Source organism: Pleurodeles waltl, chromosome 9, assembly GCF_031143425.1.
Source record: "Pleurodeles waltl isolate 20211129_DDA chromosome 9, aPleWal1.hap1.20221129, whole genome shotgun sequence".
Classification (NCBI taxonomy): domain Eukaryota; kingdom Metazoa; phylum Chordata; class Amphibia; order Caudata; family Salamandridae; genus Pleurodeles; species Pleurodeles waltl.
In genome coordinates, this window is record NC_090448.1 from 375230773 (window position 1) to 375246614 (window position 15842).

Sequence of the window (15842 nt, forward strand, 5' to 3'; positions counted from 1 at the left end):
AGTTCCAGACAATTGATGTGGAGGCGGAGTTCCTCCTGGGACCAACGACCGCCCGTGGACAGAGCACCGAAGCATGCTCCCCAGCCCCACCTGCTGGCGTCCGCCTCTAGTATCACATCTGGCGAAGAGCCGAATATCGCCCGACCATTCCAAGCGTCCATGTGGTCCAGCCACCATTGGATCTCCGATCGGGCTTCCTCCGACAGAGGAATCTTGTCTGAGTACGATAGACCCTTCTGAAGGTGGGAAATTTTGAGACGTTGAAGGGCCCGGTAATGAAGAGGGCCCGGGAAGATGGCCTGAATCGAGGATGACAAAAGACCTACCATCCGGGCTAAGCTCCTCAAAGACACATACTGTTTCGACAACAGAAGACGCAACTCCTTCTTGATGTTGCGGATCTTCTGGGCCGGAAGGATCAGAAGGGAACGAATAGAGTCTATTTGGAACCCCAAGAATTCCATCTGCTGGGATGGGACAAGGCAAGATTTGGGCTGATTGATGAGAAATCCCAGACTCTGAAGAAGATTGATTGCCCAGGACAAGTGTTCCCGGAGAATCAACAGGTCTTGAGCCATAATGATTAGATCGTCGAGATAGACGATCAGGCGAACTCCTTTGGCCCGAAGGGATTCGACTACTGGGCGCATCATCTTGGTAAAGCACCAAGGTGCGGAGGAAAGCCCAAAGGGGAGAACCTGAAACTCGAAACATTGGTTCATCCAGAAGAACTGGAGAAAGCGTCGATGAGGAGGAAAGATTGGTATGCTTAGATAAGCGTCTTTTAAATCTAAACGAACCATCCAATCTGATTCCTGAAGAACATCTCTCAGGAGGTGGATTCCCTCCATCTTGAAATGCCTGTAAACTATCCAGGCGTTGAAATCTTTGGGGTTTAGGACTAATCTTGAACCGCCGCCCTTCTTTTCCACCAGAAAAATGGGGCTGATGAACCCTCGAGGATGAGGGTCTGCCCGACAAATAGCTCCTTTTTTGAGAAGAGCAAGAATTTCCGAATTCATGATTTCTTGGTCGGGACGGGAAAAACGGTGAAGGGGAGGGATAAAACGTTGCACAGGGGAGCGATAGAACTCCAGTTTGAAACCTCGAGCGGTTTCCAACACCCAAGGGTCCTTGGTTATTCTCTGCCATTCCCCCAGACATGTTTGGACCCTGCCCCCCAGCAGTACCTCCGAAAAAGGAATAAGTCTCACCTGCAGAGGAGGCATCCTGGGAGTTTCCTTGCTGACCCTTGTAGGCGTTTCTACGGAAACGAGATCTCCCTGCGCGGGGGCGTGTGGGGTAAAAGGTGTTGTCTGCCTGCTGATCCCTGTAGAAACCCCTGCCACGGGAGAACGAGTCTCTTCTGGGGCCTTGATAGAAGGAACGGCCTGACGAGCGGCCCCGACCGCGTCCGGCCCTACGAAAAAGAGTCTCCCTGAATACCTTCTTAAGGGAAAGCTGCGCCTTATCCATGGAGCTAAATGTAGCCGCAAATCTGGATAAATCCTTGAGGAAGGGAGCTCCAAAAAGGAGGCCTTGTGCGGCTTGCCCCGCTTCCGAAGAAGCTAGTTCGTTGAGTTGGGGATCGACACGCATAAGAATAGAACGGCGTCGTTCAGATGAAATCGCCACATTGGCATTCCCCAAAAGGCAGATGGAGCGTTGTGCCCAACCCATGAGAATGTCAGGATCAATAGGGGCATTCGATTCTTTAGAGACATAAGCCAACTCCAGGATTTTTGCTAGTGGGCCGGTGAGGTCTAGAAGTTTATCCTGGCATGATCTCCATGCCCGATCCAAGCCCTTCTTAGGGTCTTTAGCCCACTTCTTTAGGAAAGTCACCATAGTGGGGTCTACATCTGGGGTATCGGTGACTTTGCCTTCCAGCTCTGGTCTGGGGCATTCTGCCTTTAATCTCGCTCGAACTTCCTTATCGAAGCCGGCTCTAACATGCTCCTGCATGTACAACGCTACTTCTGGAGGGGGAGTCCAGCTGGAGGAACGAGGATGAACAATGTCCTCAGGCTTAAAATTAAGAAGACGAGGCGCCTTGGGGGCCTGATGTTTGGTCTTAGAACGCTTCTTGCGCTTAGTAGATGCTGAGTGGACGCTAGAATCGGAGTCAGAATCTGACGAGGCATTTGGAGAATTATTAGAAGAGGAGTCTGAATCCTGAACCTCTTGTAAATTGAGTGAGCTATAACCATGCTCAGAATGAATAGTGGCGGCCAGCTTGTCAAACAGCTCAGAATGCGCCCATTTTTGCCTTTTTGACTTGCCCTTGGAGGTGGAAGGGAGATTCTCAGGGGCGTCTTTATGGGCATCTTGATTCGGAGGGATGGAGGGAACCCAACCCTTCTGGCGCGCAAAATTTTCAAAATGGTGAGTCAGGGGTCCCAAAGCCTTGGCCAAGGCTTTGTTAACGGATAGCTGAATGCTATTATCAAGGGCACCCACAAGGGACTCTTCTAAAGAAGGGGCGTCTTCGCCATAATAATCCTCCTCGTCATATGCGAAGGATTGCGCCATGTTCAGGGCAGTATGGGTAACTGCAATCAGAGTAGCCCAGGACTACAATCAGGGGGAGTGCGGAACCCCAGCAGGCTATAAGGCACCAAAATACAATTGAGCGTGGAGGGAGCAGCCTGCTGCACTCTAGGCAAAGCCTATGCAAAATTGTTTCAACCCTGGGCCGACCAGATGGTCCCAGGGCGTCAGGGAGTATCACCAAGCCAGAAATCAGAGCAAGGTGGGAGTCACCGGCCAGGTATTGAGCGCAGCATTGGTTAAATGGATGCAAAAAACGGGTGAAATCTGCCCGCGAGCACCCCGCCGAAATTTGCTGTCAGGCTCCTAAATGCAGTACGAGCCGATCGGCAATTCAAACGGGATGAATCACGCGCCAAAGCGTGCGTGCGTGTGTGTGCGCGCGCGCGCGCGCGAGCGTGCGTGTGAGTGAAATAATAAATGAAATACTTGCTGCCGGTACTCCGATCGGATTCCCGATCCTCGCTAGGGGAGAGCCCCTCTAGCGAAACTCCCGCTCCCGCTCCACAGTGCCAAAACGAAGAGCGCGCGCAAGCTAACAATAACACCAAATAAGATCGAATATGAAAAACACTTAACTGGCTGCGGCAGCAGCAAAGAAAGAGGAAGTGCTTTATCCTCGTGAGCTTATATACAGTACTGGTCTCTATGGTTATGACGCCTTCCATTGAATGAACGGATATGTTTTGTTTTTTAGTTACTCTCTTGTGATTGGCTGCTGTAAAAATAAAGCATTGAGAGAGAAGCATAATACGAAGCCTCCGGTCCTGACATAGAATCATGTGCTCTCAAAAAAGCCAAGCATTTGCAATGCGATGGGTCTCGCATTTGCTTGAGTTAGAGCTATTGGCGTTGTAAATTCCTTAACTGGACTTTTCTTGTTACACAAGTTGGTCAACAGTACCTCATAATTTGGTCTTTTCCTGCTACACAATTCCTGGGGCCCTGCATATAACTAATGCACTTCCATTTACCTTCTACCTCTATCTGCTGCAAAAATAGAAAATGTTGCCATTTAGCATCCTAATTTAAATCTGCCATGCTAATTCCAATAGAATACCACTTTCACCACCACACATCAGAGTTGCTGGCTGGCTAACAATTCCCAAAACAAGACAGCCACTTAGCAGTAACCTGAGAAATATACTAGAAGGGTCACCCAAACATTTCAGTCATAGTGTAATAAGGATGTTAAGTTGGCCTGAATCATTGTCATAACTACAATAAGGAGCGATTAATTAAACATATATAATTATCATATAAACCCAATAAAAACCCTTATCAGAAATAAACATGTGCCATGAGACTGTAAAACTCAGAACAGCCCCTAGAGCACACCACAATGGAAATAGCACTTGTAAGGAACATGATCATGTTTCCATATAATTAGCCCCTAGAGGACATAACCACACAAAAGGAAAATGACTGAAAATATTGCAGTGTAACCATATATTTAGTCCCTTGAGAACATAGTGCATTACACATTTTCAGGGCTAGTAGTCCTACTGCAATGATATTACAAACAAGACCCTTAACCCCTTCGCTGCCAGGCCTTTTCCCCCTCCTGTGCCAAACCTTTTTTTGGCTATTAGGGGCAGTTCGCGCTTAGGCCTTCATAACTTTTTGTTCACATAAGCTACCCACGCCAAATTTGCGTCCTTTTTTGCCAATCTCCTAGGGAGTCTAGAGGTACCCAGACTTTGTGGGTTCCCCAGAAGGAGGCTAAGAAATTAGCCAAAATACAGTGAAAATTTCGTTTTTTTTAAAACAAATGGGAAAAAGGGGCTGCAGAAGAAGGCTTGTGTTTTTTTCCCTAAAAATGGCATCAACAAAGGGTTTGCGGTGCTAAAATCACCAGCTTCACAGCTTTCAGGAACAGGCAGACTTAAATCAGAAAACCCAATTTTTCAACACAATTTTGCCATTTTACTGGGACATACCCCATTTTTAAGATTTTTTGTGCTTTCAGCCTCCTTCCAGTCAGTGACAGAAATGGGCATGAAACCAATGCTGGATCCCAGAAACCGAAACATTTCTGAAAAGTAGGCAAAATTCTGAATTCAGCAAGGGGTAATTTGTGTAGATCCTACAAGGGTTTCCTACAGAAAATAACAACTGAAAACAAAAATATTGAAATTGAGGTGAAAAAATCTGCAATTTTTCTCTTCGTTTTACTCTGTAACTTTTTCCTGCAATGTCAGATTTTTTAAAGCAATATACCGTTACGTCTGCTGGACTCTTCTGGTTGCGGGGATATATAGGGCTTGTAGGTTCATCAAGAACTCTAGGTACCCAGAGCCAATAAATGACCTGCAGCCTGCCTTGGGTTTTCATTCTATACCGGGTATACAGCAATTCATTTGCTGAAATATAAAGAGTAAAAAATAGCTATCAAGAAAACCTTTGTATTTCCAAAATGGGCACAAGATAAGGTGTTGAGGAGCAGTGGTTATTTGCACATCTCTGAAATCCGGGGTGCCCATACTAGCATGTGAATTGCAGGGCATTTCTCAAATAGACATCTTTTTTACACACTCTTTTATATTTGGAAGGAAAAAAAGTAGAGAAAGACAAGGGGCAATAACACTTGTTTTGCTATTCCATGTTCCCCCAAGTCTCCCGATAAGAATGATACCTCACTTGTGTGGGTAGGCCTAGCGCCAGCGACAGGAAATGCCCCAAAACACAACATGGACACATCCCATTTTTTGACAGAAAACAGAGGTGTCTTTTGCAAAGTGCCTACCTGTTGATTTTGGCCCCTAGCTCAGCCGGCACCTAGGGAAACCTACCAAACCTGTGCATTTATGAAAACTAGAGACCTAGGGGAATCCAAGATGGGGTGACTTGTGGGGCTCTGACCAGGTTCTGTTACCCAGAATCCTTTGCAAACCTCAAAATTTGGCTAAAAAAAACATTTTCCTCACATTTCGGTGAGAGAAAGTTCTGGAATCTGAGAGGAGCCACAAATTTCCTTCCACCCAGCGTTCCCTCAAGTCTCCCGATAAAAATTGTACCTTACTTGTGTGGGTAGGCCTAGCGCCCACGAAAGGAAATGGCACAAAACACAACGTGGACACATCCCAATTTTTTTTGACAGAAAACAGAGGTGTTTTTTGCAAAGTGCCTATCTGTGGATTTTGGCCCCTAGCTCAGCCGCCACCTAGGGAAACCTACCAAACCTGTGCATTTTTAAAAACTGGAGACCTAGGGGAATCCAAGATGGGGTGACTTGTGGGGCTCTGACCAGGTTCTGTTACCCAGAATCCTTTGCAAACCTCAATTTGGCTAAAAAAACACATTTTCCTCACATTTCGGTGACAGAAAGTTCTGGAATCTGAGAGGAGCCACAAATTTCCTTCCACCCAGCGTTCCCCCAAGTCTCCCGATAAAAATGATACCTCACTTGTGTGGGTAGGCCTAGCGCCCACGACAGGAAATGCCCCAAAACACAACGTGGACACATCCCATTTTTTGTCAGAAAACAGAGGTGTTTTTTGCAAAGTGCTTACCTGTAGATTTAGGCCTCTAGCTCAGCCGGCACCTGGGGAAACCTACCAAACCTGTGCATTTTTGAAAACTAGAGACCTAGGGGAATACAAGATGGGGTGACTTGTGGGGCTCTGACCAGGTTCTGTTACCCAGAATCCTTTGCAAACCTCAATTTGGCTAAAAAAACACATTTTCCTCACACTTTGGTGACAGAAAGTTCTGGAATCTGAGAGGAGCCCCAAATTTCATTCCACCCAGCGTTCCCCCAAGTCTCCCGATAAAAGTGGTACCTCACTTGTGTAGGTAGGCCTAGCGCCCACGAAAGGAAATGGCCCAAAACACAACATGGACACATCACATTTTTTCACAGAAAACAGTGCCTACCTGTGGATTTTGGCCTCTAGCTCAGCCGGCACTTGGGGAAACCTAGCAAACCAGCACATTTCTGAAAACTAGACACCTAGGGGAATCCAAGATGGGGTGACTTGTGGGGCTCTGACCAGGTTCTTTTACCCAGAATCCTTTGCAAACCTCAAAATTTGGCCAAAAAAACACATTTTCCTCTCATTTCGGTGACAGAAAGTTCTGGAATCTGAGAGGAGCCACAAATGTCCTTCCACCCAGCGTTCCCCCAAGTCTCCTGATAAAAATGGTACCTCACGTGTGTGGGTGGGCCTAGTGCCCACAAAAGGAAATGGCCCAAAACACAACGTTAACACATCACATTTTTTCACAGAAAACAGAGGTGTTTTTTGCAAAGTGCCTACCTGTGGATTTTGGCCTTTAGCTCAGCCGGCCCTGGCGGGGGGGGGCAGAAATGGCCTAAAATAAATTTGCCCCCCCCCCTCCACCCCCTGGGGAGCGACCCTTGCCTACGGGGTCGCTCCCCTTGCGTGACGGCGCAAAAAAAAAATCCTCAGTGCCTAGTGGTTTCTGCCCCCCTTGGGGGCAGATTGACCTAAAATCGGCCGATCTGCCCCCAAAGCGGGCAGAAATGGCCTAAATACAATTTGCCCCTCCAGGGGAGCGACCCTTGCCTAAGGGGTCGCTCCCCATCTCTAAAAAAACAAACAAAAAAAAACACAAAAAAATTAGCCCTGGTGCCTAGAGGTTTCTGCCCCCCGGGGGCAGATCGCCTAATAACAATAGGCTGATCTGCCCCCAGGGGGGGCAGAAATGGCATAAAATAAATTTGCGCCCCTCACCCCCCCCCGGGGAGCGACTCTTGCCTACGGGGTCGCTCCCCTTGCGTGACGGCGCAAAAAAAAAGATCCCTGGTGCCTAGTGGTTTCTGCCCCCTTTGGGGGCAGATTGACCTAAAATCGGCCGCTCTGCCCCCAAAGCGGGCAGAAATGGCCTAAATACAATTTGCCCCTCCAGGGGAGCGACCCTTGCCTAAGGGGTCGCTCCCCATCTCTAAAAAAAAAAAAAAAAAAAAAATGCCCTGGCGCATAGAGGTTTCTGCCCCCCCTGGGGGCAGATCGGCCTAATACCAATAGGCCGATCTGCCCCCAGGGGGGGCAGAAATGGCCTAAAATAAATTTGCCCCCCCATTCCCCCCGGGGAGCGATCCTTGCCTACAAGGTCGCTCCCCTTACGTGAAATTCACAAACAAAAAAAATCTCCCTGGTGTCTAGTGGTTTCTGCCCCCCTTGGGGGCAGATTGGCCTCATAAAAATATGCCAATCTGCCCCCAAGGGGGGCAGAAATGGCCTAAAATATATGTGCCCCCCAACCCCCCCCCCCCCCAGGGAGCGACCCTTGCCTACGGGGTCGTTCCCCTTGCCTGATGGCGCAAAAAAAAAGATCCCTGGTGCCTAGTGGTTTCAAATCGTCCGATCTGCCCCCAAAATGGGCAGAAATGGCCTAAATACAATTTGCCCCTCCAGGGGAGCGACCCTTGCCTAAGGGGTTGCTCCCCATCTGTAAAACAACAACAACAAAAAAAATCCCGGTGCCTAGTGGTTTCTGCCCCCCTTGGGGGCATATCGGCCTAATTAAAATAGGCTGATCTGCCCCCCAGGGGAACGACCCTTACCTAAGGGGTGGCTTCCCTTACGTGAAATTCACGAACAAAAAAAAAACTCCCTGGTGTCTAGTGGTTTCTGCCCCCTTGGGGGCAGATTGGCCTCATAAAAATAGGCCAATCTGCCCCCAAGGGGGGCAGAAATGGCCTAAATATAATTTCCCCCCATGGGAGTGACCCTTGCCTAAGGGGTCGCTCCCCACAACTAAAACAAAACAATAAACAAAAACAAAACAAACAAACATTTTTTATCCCTGGTGCCTAGAGGTTTCTGCCCCCCCTGGGGGCAGATCGGCCTAATAATAGGCCGATCTGCTCCGAGGGGGCAGAAAAGGCCTTAAAAAAAATGCCCCCCCTGGGAGCGACCCTTGCCCAAGGGGTCGCTCCCTTATGTCAGTTTCCTTTCCCAAAAAGACATCCCTGGTGTCTAGTGGGCGTTTTGACAGCCGGATTGCTTTCAATCTGGCTGCCAAAACGCAGAGAGAGACTTCAAAGGGAAGGAAATACATTTCCTTCCCTTTGAAGCCTCTCTCGGCCTCCCCCATGTGATCGGAAGAGAAATGCAAAGCATTTCCGATTGGGGGAGGCTCTGTGATTGTCAGCGCGCGCTGACATCACAGGGGGGGGTCGGGGGTGGAAGGGGAAGGGCTTCCCCTTCCATCCCTGACTTGTGGGGGTGGGGGGGAACCACACAGAGGGAGCGCTCCCTCTGGGCTGGGTGCCCAGGACGTAATGGTTACATTCTGGGCACAGCAGCACTGTGCAGCAGGACGTAACCATTACATCCGCGGCACAGAACTGGTTAAACCACAAAGTACTCACAACTGTGAAACAAAAGTTCCAGCCATGAGAGAAGTTAAAAAGACACTGAATGGAGGGAGGGGTTATTATTTTAGGGTCCCCACTAACCTAGTATGGGACTCCAGAAACATCTAGACAGAAAGAACAGGTTGTGGTGAACATTTTGGTGGTGGTCCCATTGTCTTAGGAACATCATAGGCTGAGTTATGAGCAAAAATGATTTGTAAAAGAATGACATATAAATCATTATGGGACAGCCGAGTGCAGCAAATATTGTAGTATGTTGACCGTAATGCTCAGAACAGCAGCTAGAGGACACCACGATAAAAATATAATTCTTAAGAAAAATGATCATGTAACCATATAATTAGCACCTAGAGGGTATAGCCACTTGAAACTAGAATGGTGCAAATGAATGTAGTGCAATAATATATTTAGCCCCCTAAAGGCCATAGTGTCTTTAACATGTTCAGGCCTAGCAGGCCTACTGCAATACTAAAAACCTCAGAACACAAATTAATACAAGCTGTAAAACAAAAGCTCCAGCTATAAGAGAGCTAAAAAAGGGACTGGATGGTGGGAGGGGTTATTATTTTGGGGTCCCCACTAACCTAGTGTGGAGGCCCCCAGATGACATAAACAGAAAGAGTGTGTCATGTTGAACGTTTTGGTGGTGATCCCATAGTCCTAGGACCACCACAGGCTGAGTTATAAGCAACACTGTTTTGAAAAAGAATGCCTGCAAAGCATTATGAGGTGACTTCCCCAGAGTTTACTGAATATTGTAGTATTGGCTTGCCTGCTGTGCTAGGAGATCCGCATTGCAGATTTCTGTATTTTTTAGTAAAGCATTTATCAATTATAAGTGTTTTTGGGAAAGCTGTGGACCATGTAGGGGCGAGACAAAAGAAATTACTCTGATTAGGTAACAGTGTGAACAATGTGACCAGCGCCCCAATACTACAGATGGAGTTTGTGCTGTTAGCACTGTGAGCACTGTGAGGACCATAGCTGCCAATGAGCACAAAGGGGAAAGAGAAAAGAAAAACATAGTTCACCCATGCTGAAGAATATAGTAAATCGTGCAATTATCCATGAAACAGGACCAGTTGGCAAGGCGGTAACAAAACCGCCTCAAGGTGGGACAAACATAGAGCAATTACCAATGACATCAAGAGATTTATGAAAGGCAAGCCCACCAATGAGTGAAAGTGATGGGCTTGAGGTGGGCGTGATTAAAAGCCCATATACTTACAATAGGTCAAAGCGCTTGCACATTTTACTAAAAACAAAACAAAAAGTACAAGCAAATCAGCCAAGTCCTTTCAGTAGAGAGCGGTAAGGGTATTGTGTGTAGCTGGTATTGCATTTAGAAGCACAGGGTCACAAGTATATTACTAAACGCATCATGTGGTAGCACACTGTAATTTACAGACAGGACACATTCCCTATTGAAATGAACACTAATTTTGTATAGACGTGCAGTTTTACTGATACAAATTGTGTAGCACACAAACAGTAATCTTTGGAAATCAGGTTTCATTTAATATATGTCATTTGCCCATCACCAAGTAAAGTGTCGATTTGTTTTGATACTATTAATTAAAATATATGTTTCTGTCATACTTCAGCATTACAAAATGCACTTTGCTTTCCTAGCTGCTAATATATTTTGAAATACTTGTACAGTTCATTTCTAGGTTTTCAAATTTTGTTGTGCGTTAGAAAAAAATAGCACCCTACAGCCTTTCCTTTCACACCAGCAAGGTTATCATAGAGTTTCACTTTACAAAATCCTCTCACTTTGCAGTCAGAGAAAGAAAGGTAAATGTCTCCATGTTAAACAAATAAGCAGCAATTTGTCAGAACACATAGGCCCTCATTCTGACCCTGGCGGTCGGTGATAAAGCGGCGGCCAAACCGCCAACAGGCCGGCGGTCCAAAATATGCAATTCTGACCCTGGCGGGAACCGCCAACACAGCCCGTCGCATTAACACTCCGACCGCCACGGCGGAACAAACAAACAGCGCGGCGGTCCCCGCCAACAGCCAGGCGGCAGACAATGTACCGCCCACCCTATCACGACCCACCAATCCGCCACCTTTTCAGGGGCGGGAGCACCGCCGATAAAAACACGGCGGAAACAGACTACGAACGGGAAAACGCTCACCTCCACATACTCCACGCGAGATTCCGGCAGTATGGAACCCGAGTTGCAGGTCATCCCCGCACTCCTATACCTGCTCCTGTACCAGGAGCACGCCCAGCGGCGCGGAAGACATCGGTGAGTACTGCACCTACGACACAGGGGAGGGAAAAGATTACCGGCACACACCCACCCACCCACACCCACTACAACACACACATCAATGCATTCCCACAGATCACTCTCACAACCCACAAACCCCCCCTCCTAAATAATGCAAAGACCAAAAGAAGAGATCTTAAACGGGCAGATATATTGAAAAATGGACAGCAGTAATCCCAATAAATAAATAAACTATGTACAAAATATATACATCTACTAAATGTAGTCCAACCACTGTCCGTGGACCACAGGGGTCCTGAGCAAAGGGGCAAGGCCCAGTCCCACGACAAGAACTCCACGGAGAGAACACTGCAGGGGCATCAGAAAGAAAAAAGGACAGGCACCTCAGGGGGAAGGGAAGGGGGGGCACCTCAGCCACTTGAGTACACGATGCCAGATCCACATGACCACTGGCCCATCCTGGGGAGAGCAAAGCCACAGTCCATACAGTGGGTGGCCTGCCCACTGGGCCATCCTGGGGAGAGCAAAGCCACAGTCCATACAGTCCATACAGTGGGTGGCCTGGCTGCCCACTGGGCCATCCTGGGGAGAGCAAAGCCACAGTCAAAACAGTCCATAACAGACTCCACTGCCACTGGAGGAGGCATGTTGGCCAGAGGACATCCTGCAGCCCTGCCCGAGACAGATCCTGCCCTGCCACGTCTGCCAAAGGGCCAGCGGTTCCTGCCTGGAAGGGACCAGTTCAGCGGTTCTTGCCTTGAAGGGCCCAGTTCAGCGGTTCTTGAGACGGCGGTCCCCAGCGGAGCGGTGCTGGAGACGGCGGGGCCCAGTTCAGCGGTTCTTGCCTTGAAGGGCCCAGTTCAGCGGTCCTTGCCTTGAAGGGCCCAGTTCAGCGGTCCTTGCCTTGAAGGGCCCAGTTCAGCGGTTCTTGAGACGGCGGTCCCCAGCGGAGCGGTGCTGGAGACGGCGGGGCCCAGTTCAGCGGTTCTTGCCTTGAAGGGCCCAGTTCAGCGGTTCTTGCCTTGAAGGGCCCAGTTCAGCGGTCCTTGCCTTGAAGGGCCCAGTTCAGCGGTTCTTGAGACGGCGGTCCCCAGCGGAGCGGTGCTGGAGACGGCGGACATTCAATGGCCAACTGCTCATTGCCTGGTGGTGCCCTCCTGGGCAGCGGGGATGGTGCTCCTTCAATGCCCACCTGGGCTGTGGGTGGTGGGGCCCTCCTGGCCAGCTGGGCTGGGTCCTCCCTGGGCAGCGGCTATGGGGGTGGTGGGCTCTCCCGGGGCAGCTGTGCCGGTTCCTCCCGGGGCAGCGGCTATGGGGGTTGCGGGCTCCTCCTGGGCAGCTGTGACGGGTCCTCCATGGGCAGCAGGCCTGCTGCCTGACTTCTCCGCCTTGCTGCCCTTGCCCTCCTTAGTCGGGAGTCTGTGGCCCTTTCCTCCCTTTGGAGCTGTGGCTGTTGACGGTGGCTGGCTAGTGTCCTGGGGGGATATAGAATCCGGGCTCCGGCGGCGGCCCTTCCGCCTTCTGCTCCTCTTCCAAGGGGGTGGGCTGGCTGTCCCCTTGCTGCTGGGCGAAGATCCAGACCTGCGGGCTGGTGGGCTCCAATACCCCTGCACCCTTGTCAAGGGGGCTGCAGGGCTGGTGGTGGCTGAGGTGCTCTTCTTACCCCGACGAGAAGGAGGGGGGGGCTCAGGGTCAGGAAAGAAGGTAGCAGTAGAGAGATAGATTTTCTTGGGACAATGGATAGTGGTAGGTACAGTGGGTATGGGAGTGGAGGGAGAGGATGTGGTTGTAGGCGAGACAAGTTTGCTGTCTTTGGGTGCAGGTGCAGGAGCGGGAGGCTGTCGTGAGGTGGATGGCTGTTGGGTGGGTGGGTGGCTGCGTTTGTGTGGTGTGGAAGAGGGGGTGACAGACACAGTGGGAGAGGACACAGGGGACGTGTAAATGGCAGTGGGGGTGGTGACTGCACGTGTGCGGACTGTACTGGAGGGTGTGCTGGTGATGGAAACACTGGCTGATGGTGAGGTGAATGAAGGTGTGAGTGTAGACATCACAGGGAGGGAGGAGGGAGACGAGGAGGTGGGGGTCACAGAGGTGGTAGTGACTGTTGGCATGTCTGCATCGGAATGTTGCTTGTGTGAATGTCTGCGTGATCTGTGGTGCTTATGTTTGGATGAGCTGCTCTTGGGTGTTGAGGTGTGTGCAGGCTGGTCTGATGGTGTGGGTGGGACAGGCAGAGGAACAGGAGACTGGGAGGAGGGAGTTAGTAGAGGGAGGCAGGAGACAGGGACAATGGCTGCCGTCAGTGCTGAGGCCAGAGCCTGGAACGATCGCTGATGGGCAGCCTGACCCGAATGAATGCCCTCCAGGTACGCATTGCTGCGATGAACCTCCCTCTCCACCCCCTGGATGGCATTCAAAAGGGTAGTCTGCCCAACAATGAGCGTTCGAAGGAGGTCAATGACCTCCTCACTGAGGGCAGCGGGGGTAACAGGGGCAGGGCCTGAGGTGCCTGGGGCGAAGGAGATGCCCGGCTTCCTGGCAGAGCGGGCACGGGGCGAACGCTGAGGGGCTGCTGGGAGGGCGGAGATGGTGCGCTGGGTGGCGGCTGTACCTGTAATGGCGGGGGGCACGGATGGTGCCACCCCCGCAAGGGAGCTCCCTTCCGAGGACGTGTCCGTGTCGCTGCAGGGTCCAGTCGTCCCCGTTGTGGAGCTCCCCTCGCCCTCCGTCTCACTGGTCCAGTCAGACTCTGTGGCATGGCCCTCCTGGGCCATGTGAGATGCAGCTCCCTCCTGCCCCGATGCCACTTCTCCTCCGCCTGATGATGCTGATGCACACAAGCACAGAAAGAGAAACAAAAAGGGGGGGGAGAGAGAAATAAAGAGATTTTGAGTACATGGATCACCGGTACAGTTAGCGGACATGACAGACACAGATGCCCCCTGCACTAAGTTGCGCACTTGGGGTCCGCTACGCATTCCGTGGAACATGCCCTACACGCCTAGAGTTGACAACTGCACCCATGGATGACACGGCCCAGGGATGGCTGTACTGACACACTACTGAGGGTGGTGGCTGGGGACACAGGGGCTTACGGGGGTGCCCAGCCTACAGATATCGCCCTGGCCTAGGGGGACCCCCAGCCCTCCTCCCCCACCCAGACACCTCCACTGCGCGACAACAGAGTAGATAATGCTTGTACTCACCCCCTTGTGTCTGCTGTGCTGCCCTCACGCGCCCATCCAAATCAGGGTAGGCCACCGCCAGGATCCGGAACATCAGGGGGGTCAGTTGACGGCAGGCACCCCGCCTACGTTGGGAGGCCATCCCCAGCAGAGACTCAGCGGTCTTCTTGGTCCCGCAGCGGATGTCCTCCCACCTCTTGCGGCAGTGGGTGCCCCGTCGATGGTGGACCCCCAGGGTCCGGACTTCCTTGGCGATGGCACGCCAAATCCCGATCTTCTCATGGGCGCGGACCTATGTGACACGTACAGGGAGGGAGAAATACCACGTTCAAGTTTGTCTGCATTTTCGTTGCCAGTGGCCCAACGCCCCCCATCCCCGCCAGGCCCCCCGCCAGGCCCAACATGCCCCCCATCCCCGCCAGGCCCCCCGCCAGGCCCCCCGCCAGGCCCAACATGCCCCCCATCCCCGCCAGGCCCCCCGGCAGGCCCCCGCCAGGCCCAACATGCCCCCCATCCCCGCCAGGCCCCCCGCCAGGCCCAACATGCCCCCCATCCCCGCCCCAGTGGCCCCAAATCCATATTGAATTAAACTCACTTGTTGGTCTGGAGGACCGTAGAGTAGCGCATACTGGGGGAGGACCCCATCCACAAGTTTCTCCAACTCTTCTCCAGTGAAGGCAGGGGCCCTTTCCCCAGGCGCAGCAGCCATTGTCCCTTCCAGACCGAGGTCACAGCAACACTTGCAGTATAGGTCCTCTCCTGTGAAAGTTCAAGTTGCAAGTGAATAAGTAGATAGAAAATGGCGGTCACGTCCGCGGCGGTGCGTACCGCGGCGGTGCGTACCGCCACCGCCAGCGCCCTTCGCCATTGGCTCCTGAAACCCATAGGCTTCAATGTTAACCAATGCGGCTTCGCGCCGCGGTCTTCGACCGCCGACCGCCGCGGTGTGCCCCGCCAGCGCAGTGACCTCACATCCCATTGTCACACTTCACAGGTCAGGCAGCCGCCATTTCAAGGGTCCACATGGCTCAATTTCAACTGCGTCACACAGGCCTAGGCCTTGCATAGTCACTCAGACACGCCATTCACTGCATAGAGAATTGTTTACTGTGCAAGCTGTGAGTACGTACCTGTGGGTTGCTTGACTGTGTGCTCCATGTTGTCCTTCCTAGGCACCGTCCGCTGGGTTTGGCAAGGAGACGGATGAATCCTCCCGTGTACAGGCTGCTGGTGGACCTGTCGACAATGGAAGCACGCCACATTATCCTGACCTACCGGCTTGACCGTGCCACTATACAAGAACTGTGTGCCCAGCTGGAGCCCGACCTGATGTCCCCCATCCGCCAACCCACAGGGATTCCCCCTCTGGTGCAGGTCCTGTCAGTACTCCATTTCTTGGCAAGTGGGTCATTTCAGACAACAGTGGGAATTGCTTCTGGGATGTCTCAGCCCATGTTTTCGAAGGTGTTATCCAGAGTGTTGTCTGCCCTGATGAAATACGTGAGGAGCTACATCATT